Below are 8,940 nucleotides of genomic sequence, written 5' to 3'. Positions count from 1 at the left end.
GTGTCAGAACTCCTCAGAGTCAAGCTGTCTCTGGGATCCTGTGATTCTGGGATCCTGTGACCCTGGGCCTTTTTAGAGCCCCTGTGAGTGCAGCTTCCTCTGGGTGTTTTGGGACTGGCTGCAGTCTACACCCAAGGTCTGCTCAGGGCACAGGCCAGCCCAGACTGACTGGAAGCAACCTGAGCCACTGGGCTGGCAGAGTAGAGTTCCTGTATGCCTGGTTCCTGCTGGTCCCAGTTACTCCTGGTGTTGGGACAGATGTTGTGTCCTCCTCAACTCTGATCCTGGGTGCCTGGGAGTGGAGCTTCCTCTGGGTATTCTGGGAGTGGCTGCAGAGCTTGCACCCAAGTTCTGCTCAGGGCACTGGCCAGCCCAGACATTTCAAATTTTTTTAAGTGGAAAAAAGCAAAGAAAAAATGTTTTTCTGAACTGCAAGCCTATCATGTGGTCATATTGTGGGAGAAATATTAACCATACTTATAGGATATAAAATCAGTCCACTTAGATTTTTAATTTATATAAGAATACATTCATTATACAATCACACATATATAAAATAAGGAAATGTGTGTGTGTGAGTATAAGTATACTAGCTTAGTTGTTGTCTAATAGAAAACGAAACTGTTGGAGCTTTAACTGATAAAATTAAAACAATGTAAACACTGTATTATTTTGCTCAAAACTTAAAACTTATTATACTTCCTTGTGCAAGTTAGTTTTTTGTCAATTTGACACAAGCTAGTGTCATCTGGGAAGAGAAAAAAAATCAGTTGGGAGAACTTCTTCTTCAGATTGGCCTACAGGCAAGTCTGTGGAGCAGTTTTTAAGTTCATGATTGGGTGATGCCATCCCTGTGCAAGTGTGCAGCTGGTCTTGGCTACTTTGTGGCTTCTTCTTTTTATCATTCCCTACCACTAGATAGGAGAGAAAGAAGGATAGAGGAGAGAGGTAGAGATCCCTGAATCTTATTTCTTTCTTCTTTGAGCACTGCTACTAACAAACCATAATCAACCTCCCTAAATGACCAAACACCACCCACTCTGCCTCTCATGCCTTGGCTCTTGTATAGTCTATGAAACGTTCCCAGAATTCCAAACATCACACAATCACAGAAATTATCTGCAGCTGGCAAAATCATGCCTCTGCAAGAGCACGAGACAAATCATAGCTGTTTTGCACAGTCCAAGGAAGCCCCATTATCTCCATACCTGGGATTAAAATAACAATGTAGTCTTATAATATTTCCATGTTTTTTTTAAGAAAAAGATTCTAGAATTACCACTAAACAAGTAAGCTAACTGATATAAAAAAGCCAAGTGAGCAAGCTGTGGAAAGCAAGTCAGTTAATAGCATTACCCCTCAGTTTCTCCTCTTGCTTCCTGCCTCTAGGTTCATGCCTTGACTTTTGACACTGATGGAATGTGGCATGGATTTTTTGAGAAGATATAAACCCTTTCTTCAAAGTGTTTATTGCAGGATAGAAAGCAAATTAAGACTCACTTCAAAAATTGATTTAAAAGATGTGGTCTCATCTGCTAAGTGAAATTCTTCCTTGTTATTGTTGTAAAGTACTTTCTGCCATGACAGTCTTATACTAAACTTTTTAAAAAATAAAGTAGTAACACAAATGTTATTGGGTCAGTGAGATGGCTCAGAGTAAAGATACTTGCTACATAAATCTGACAATTTGATTTGGATCCCTGGAACCCATAGTAGAAGGAAAAAATTGATTATGGAAAGTTGTTCTCTGACCTCCATATGTACATGTTCACACTCACACATATAACCTCTCTCTCTCTCTCTCTCTCTCTCTCTCTCTCTCTCACACACACACACACACACACACACACACACACACACAATAATAATAATAGATAAAGTGGTCTAAAAATTAGGGAATAGAATGGTTATAAAATGTTGAATTTATCTAGGAGTGATTGTTACATGGAGTCAGGCTACTGTAAACAGGAAAGGAAACTATGAAAAAATCTTTTTTTTATTAGTTGCTTGATCCAAAATAAACTTTACTCTTAGAAAAACATTCATTTTCATAGCCAATTTAATGCAATGGTTAGCAGATGATTATTTTGGCTATTTTTATACAATAGTTATTACTCTACTGAAGGAAATCAGAAAGTTTATTGTGTACTTCTCATAGTGTGCATAATATAACTTTTCCTCAAAGTTCTATTAATTTATTTCTCTAAAATTTTCATTATCAAATATCTGGAAATTTTAGTCCCAGAACTCTGAAGGGAGAGGCAAGAGGATCTCTGAGTTTGAGGCTAGCCTGGTCTACTGAATAATTTTCAAAATAGCCTCGACTACACAGAAAAACTCTGCTTAAAAAAAAAGAAAAGAATCAGATATCATGATTGTGTAGAGCTCAGTGGCTTAGTAGATATCAGAGGTGGATAAATACATGGAGTTAAGTGCTTTCTTGTGTAGATTTCTGGTCTTTAGGTCTTTCTAGGCAATAAACTGCATATGAACATAGATGGCTGAGTGCTTAAAAGCATTTGCTGCCCTTCCAGAGATTGTAAACCCAGGCAATCCAACACTCTCATGCTGTATATATATTCATATATATTCATATTCATATATATATATATCACATGAATAAGTAAAATTAAATCTTTATAAAATCTGCCAATAAACAGAAATAATGTATAGGAATGGTCCAGGACTGGGAAAACATTTGTGTTTGATACAAAGCATTGGAGATGAATATAGCTTGTCATAGGCTTCTGTATTTCATTTACATGTTAGAAAAGGTAGATGGTTTCCTGTACAAGATTAAGTAATCGTTGACAAAAACTACTCAGTGAGGAAAGGAAACAATGAATGCGTCTACTGCAGCATCAATGCAGAATGGCATTGGATTGAACTCAAGGGAGGCAGCTGACAGGAATCAGGTGAATGGACATACATTTTTGGGAAATAAATATTTATTATGATTTTCTACAAATATAAGTGAAAATCATCTTTAAAAGTATGTTGTACCTTTTGTTGTTTGAGAATGATTTTTACCACCTCATTTTTTATTCTAGAAAAAGTATTATCTTCAAAAAGATGTATAAAAACATCACACTGAAAAACTAAATACCTTTACAGGTCCTTAGAAGTCCCAGAGGTTAGTAGTTTGCCATTTTTTATTTTCTCCTCCACATATATTCATAAATGTTTGAATAATAATTTTGTTCTAAAGCATTTGGAAATGTGTTGTCTATATCTCTCTAATATTTCAACATTTTACTAGGAGGAAGGAAATTCCTTTATGTAAGCGCAAGATCAGGGAAATTTAACATTGTTATAATGGTTGTGATCTAATACACAGCCCATATTTTGAATGTCTCTCAAGAGTCTAAATGTTATACTTTTCCCATCTTTCTTGAGTCAATCAAGGATCAAGTCATGTTTCTGTAGTCCTTTTAAACTGAGAAGGGGTGGGCAAACTTCTCTGTAAAGCTCAGATAAGTAAGTAAATATTTCAGTCTTTGTGTGTCACATATGGTGCCTGTTGTAAATACTCAGCTCTGCTATTGTGGTGCAAAAGCAACCACAGAAAATATGTTAAATGAGTGAGCATGTCTGTGTGCCAATAAAACTTTATTTATGGACTTTGAAATTTGAATTTCATATAAAATTCATGGCTCATAAAATATAATTCTTCCTTTGATTCCCCCCAACAATTTTACAATATGAAAACCATACTGAACTGTGGTATGTACAAAAAGAATGCAATGGCCATAATTTGGTCTATAACTTCTGATTGAGAATAATTCTCTCACCATTGATATTTCACAGAATGAACATTTTTGAAAAGTCCAGACCTATTACCATATTCAGTGTCAAACTTGGGTCAGTATTTTTCTAAGTTATTAAATGTACAAATATTATGTTAGTAGTAGAGTGTTTTTTCCTATGCATATTATGTTAAGAGGCATGCATTATATCAGCTCATGTAGTGGTTTGGCAAACATTCATCCTCTCTTACATTCAATTTCATGAGTTTTTAAAATTTATTTAGGCATATACATACAGAAAGTATCTCTCAATGTAGGACTTATAAAGAGGAAAGAAAAATATGCAGCAATAGACGGTGGGTTTTTGAATCAGATTTGGACTGGAGCTCTAAGTGAAGCTTCAGACAGACTCGTATTTAGAACTTAGTTTCCTCTGGGGAAAATGAGGATTTTTAATATTGTTATTCCTTATTTCACCATTTACTAAACAAAGTGGATTAGCAGGAAGAGATTGTGAAAGTAAGAGAGGAAAACAGAGTGGAAAATAAACCATTAGTCACTAAAAAGAAGAGGGAGAAGGATGTTGGGAAGAAGTAAGACAGGATGACAGGACAGACACACAGACATGGGGGGTTAGCAAGGGCAGTCCAGATCCCCCACATCAAGGCTGCTTTCTTAATGGTGGATGATTTGGAACCGGTGCCATAGTTAAACAGATCAATCAGAACATTTTTTCCCTAGGGCTGTTTGAACTTATGAGGTAATATCACTATGGTCTATCTTTTCAACCTGGCTTTTAAAAGAAGCTGACTGACTTTTCATAATGTCAGACTAATATTAGAGTGAAATCTTTGAGGTATATGGGGTAGGCTTGAATGAACTTGGGTAAATCAGAAAGAAAAACCTATGGCAATTAATGAGCTTGGGAAAATATCCAGGGTTATTATTTAGGGAACTACTTGGCAATATCCCACTCTATACTTTGAATTTTGAGATGATTTCAAATTTAGTTTTTGTGATTTACAGCAAAGTAGAAATTGGCAGCTGTTTCATGGACCAGATGCAGTTTTTAATACAGACCGAAAATCATTCTCAAAAACAGCAAAAAAAGTGAGGGAACTAAAGACTAGTATTAGCATGAGGCTGATAATCTTTTATATTAAGAAATTATTTTAATTTATAATATAAATTTTACAATCATTATTATGTGACAGCATAGAATTCAGAGGTATGACAGGATAGTAAAGTGGGGCTAGAAGGATCCAGTTGGTCTATATTGATACAGGCTATGTTGATAAAGAAAATTAGAAGTCAAGTGCATATGCCAAAATAAATGAATGCTGACTAATCAACTTTTCCAGTTTTTGGTAAAACAGAACATAATGTCCATTCATCTGAAATGAACAGATATGCACTTGCAGTGGTGTGGCTTGTATTCTAGATACCTACACAACTGCAGGTATCCATACGTTGCAGGGTACTTTGCTCAGCTGCCTGAAGGCATAGCAGTGTCCTAGAAAAAGTTCCCTTATCTGTTCAATCAGCCTCTTAGTAATGTGGTCCAAAATATAAAATAAATGAAAAGAGACCTTGAACAGCAATCTGGATAGTATAAGATTCATTCAAGAAATGCGCTTTACATCAGTTCAAATGTTTGTCTCTTTTAGAAATATGAGGTAGGAACCATGCAGTGTGGATTTAGGGAAGTGTGTAAATATGTGCCTCACAGTTGGGTACCACAGTAAATAAGCTGAGTTATGGTGCCCTAAAACAAAATCCTATTTGTAAATTTCTGGAGTCTGTAACTATGTCATTTTCCAAGCCCAAGGTGACTTTGTAGATGTCAGTGAGATAAAGATTAGTTCAAAGAATTAATCAGTGGGAGAATCTAACAGGAAGAACTTAACCAAGTGTATCAGGTTTTTGAAAATAGAACTGGGGATATTTATTAATTGGGACACCATCCAGGATTAGCCAGGTCACACTAATGCAGTGTATCTTTTTTTTTTTTTTTTTTTTTTTTTTTTTTAAACAGTGTATCTTTAACAATACAAAAATTTGCCTGTAGTTAGGAAGAAAAGTGACTGTGACTGTATGACCACAGAGAATGAATATTGGTGGAAATATTTGTAGATGGATGGAAGTAGTGACCAAGGCAAGGAATGCTGTTAGACATAAAGGACAAGGAAATGGACTCTATAGCACAAAAGGACGCAGTCGTGTTGGTAACTTGAGTTAGGCTCAGTGAGCTCCATGTTAGTGAGTTTCTAAGCTGGATGACTATGAGATAATTAATGTATGTTTAAGTCTCTACTAATATTCTCTACTACAATAGGAATTAAATATAACCATTAATGCTTCATCTCAGGCCGGGATGATATTCGTCAGTATATCTTACAATATCCAAGTTGCTTAGACTATGAGTAGATATGTTTATCTCATTATACAGCCATGTGCAGAGCCACAGTCTCCTTGCCAGTGTCTTTCCATCTGCAGCAAACACGAAGATGGTGAGAAGAAAAAGTAGAACAAATATATGCTCATAGCACTCTTTTATCGCGCACGTCTTTTGGTTTTCTGTAGTCTCAAATCAATCTTGAACCACATTTATGTTTGTAATTGGACAAATGATGTTACCTATGATTCAAAGAATCAATCGGTGGGAGAACCCAATAGGAAGAACTTAACCAAGAGTATCAGGCCTTTGAAAATAGAATCAAGGTTATTTATTAACAAAACCCAAGCTGCCTACATATCAGCATAAAGGAGGCTTTATGAGAGAAGTGGATTGCAGGTACTTCTATGGCCTCTGGAATGGACGAGGTAATAGAGTCATGTAGGAAAAAAAATACAGAAGTTATGGTGGCCAGTATCTCCCAGGCCATGAATAACTCTGGGAGCCTTTAAAAAATAAATATTTGCTTTAGGGTTGTCACAACTGACTTTCTGGTGGGAAGGATTATTCATATACTGTTTTTTTTTTTACATGCAATTCTTTTTTTTTTTTTGATTTTTTAATTAGATGTTTTCTTTATTTACAATGTCTCCTTTCCCAGGTTCCCCTACAAAGGAAAAATAAAAATAAAATAAAATAAGAAAATAATAATAATAAAAACCCCTCCCCCTGCTTACCAGCCCACCTTCTCCCACTTCCTGGCCCTGGCATTCCCCTACACTGGGGCATAGAACCTTCACAGGGCCAAGGTTCTCTTCTCCCATGATGACCAACTTGGCCATCCTCTGCTATACACATGCTGCTGGAGCCATGAGTCCCCTCATGTGTACTCTTTGGTTGGAGTTCTAGTCTCTGGGAGCTCTGAGGGCACTAGTTAGTTTATATTGTTGTTTGTCCTAAGGGGCTGAAAACCCTTCAGCTCCTTGGGTCCTTTCTCTAGCTCCTTCATTGGGGAGCCTGTACTCAGTCCAATGGATGTCTGTGAGCCTCTACTTCTGTATCAGTTGGGTATTGTCAGAGCCTCTCCAGAGACAGCTATATCAGGCTCCTGTCATACAGCACTTGTTGGCATCCACAATAGTGTCTAGATTTGATGACTGAATATGGGTAGGATCCCCAGTTGGAGAAGTCTCTGAATTGTCCTTCCTTTAGTCTCTGCTTCATAATTTGTCTCTGAAAATCCTCCCATGGGTAATTTATCCCCCCTTTCAAGAAGGAACGAAGTATCCCACTTTGGTCTTCCTTCTTCTTGAGTTTCTTGTGGTTTGTGGATTGTACTTTGTGTATTCCGATCTTCTAGGCTAATATCCACTTAGAGAATGCATACCATGTGTGTTCTTTTGTGATTGGGTTACCTCACTCAGGATGATATTCTCCAGGTCCATCCATTTCCCCAAGAATTTCATAAATTCATTGTTTTTAATAGCTGAGTAGTACTCCATTGTGTAGATGTACCACAATTTCTGTATCCATTTCTCTATTGAGGGACATCTGGGTTGTTTCCAGTTTCTGGCTATTATAAATAAGGCTGCTATGAACATAGTGGAGCATGTGTCCTTATTACATGTTGGAGTATCTTCTGGGTATATGCCCAGGAGTGGTATAGCTGGGATGTCTGGTAGTACTATGTCCAGTTTCCTGAGAAACCGCCAAATTGATTTCCAGTGCGATTGTACCAGCTTGCAATTCCACCAGCAAAGAAGGAGTGTTCCTATTTGTTCACAACCTTGCCAGCATCTGCTGTCACCTGAGTTTTTTATCCTAGCCATTCTGACTGCTATAAGGTGGAATCTCAGGGTTGTTTTGATTTGCATTTCCCTGATGACTAAGGATATTGAACATTTCTTTAAGTGCTTCTCAGCCATTCGGTATTCATCAGTGGAGAATTCTTTGTTTAGCTCTGTATCCCATTTTTTAATAGGGTTATTTGGTTCTTTGAAGTCTAACTTTTTGAGTTCTTTGTATACATTGAACATTATCCCTCTATCAGATATAGGATTGGTAAAGATCTTTTCTCAATTTGTTGGTTGCCTTTTTGTCCTATTGACAGTGTCTTTTGCCATACAGAAGCTTTGAAATTTTATGAAATCCCTTTTGTCGATTCTTGATCTTAGAGAATAAGCTACTGGTGTTCTGTTCAGGAAGTTTTCCCCTGTGCCTATGTTCTCGAGGCTCTTCCCCACTTTCTTTTCTATTAGTTTGAGTGTATCTGGTTTCATGTGGAGGTCTTTGATCCACTTGGACTTGAGCTTTGTACAAGGAGATAAGAATGGATCGATTTGTCTTCTTCTACATGCTAACTGCCAGTTGAGCTAGCACCATTTGTTGAAAATGCTGTCTTTTTTTCCACTGGATGGTTTTTTGCGTTTGTCAAATATCAGGTGGTCATAGGTTTGTGGGTTCATTTCTAGGTCTTCAATTCTATTCCATTGATCTACTTGCTGGTTACTGTACCAATACCATGCGGTTTTTTATCACAATTGCTTTGTAGTACAGCTTAAGGTCTGGGATGGTGATTCCACAAGAGGTTTCTTTATTGTTGAGAATAGTTTTGGCTATCCTGAGTTTTTTGTTATTCCAGATGAATTTGCAAATTGCTCTTTCTATGTCTGTGAAGATTTGAGTTGGAATTTTGATGGAGATTGCATTGAATCTATAAATTGCTTTCGGCAAAATGACCATTTTTACTATATTAATCCTGCCAATCCATGAGCATGGGAGATCTTTCCATCTTCTGAG

This window comes from Mastomys coucha, unplaced genomic scaffold, assembly GCF_008632895.1.
Source record: "Mastomys coucha isolate ucsf_1 unplaced genomic scaffold, UCSF_Mcou_1 pScaffold15, whole genome shotgun sequence".
NCBI classification, from domain to species: domain Eukaryota; kingdom Metazoa; phylum Chordata; class Mammalia; order Rodentia; family Muridae; genus Mastomys; species Mastomys coucha.
This window is presented reverse-complemented; position numbering follows the sequence as displayed.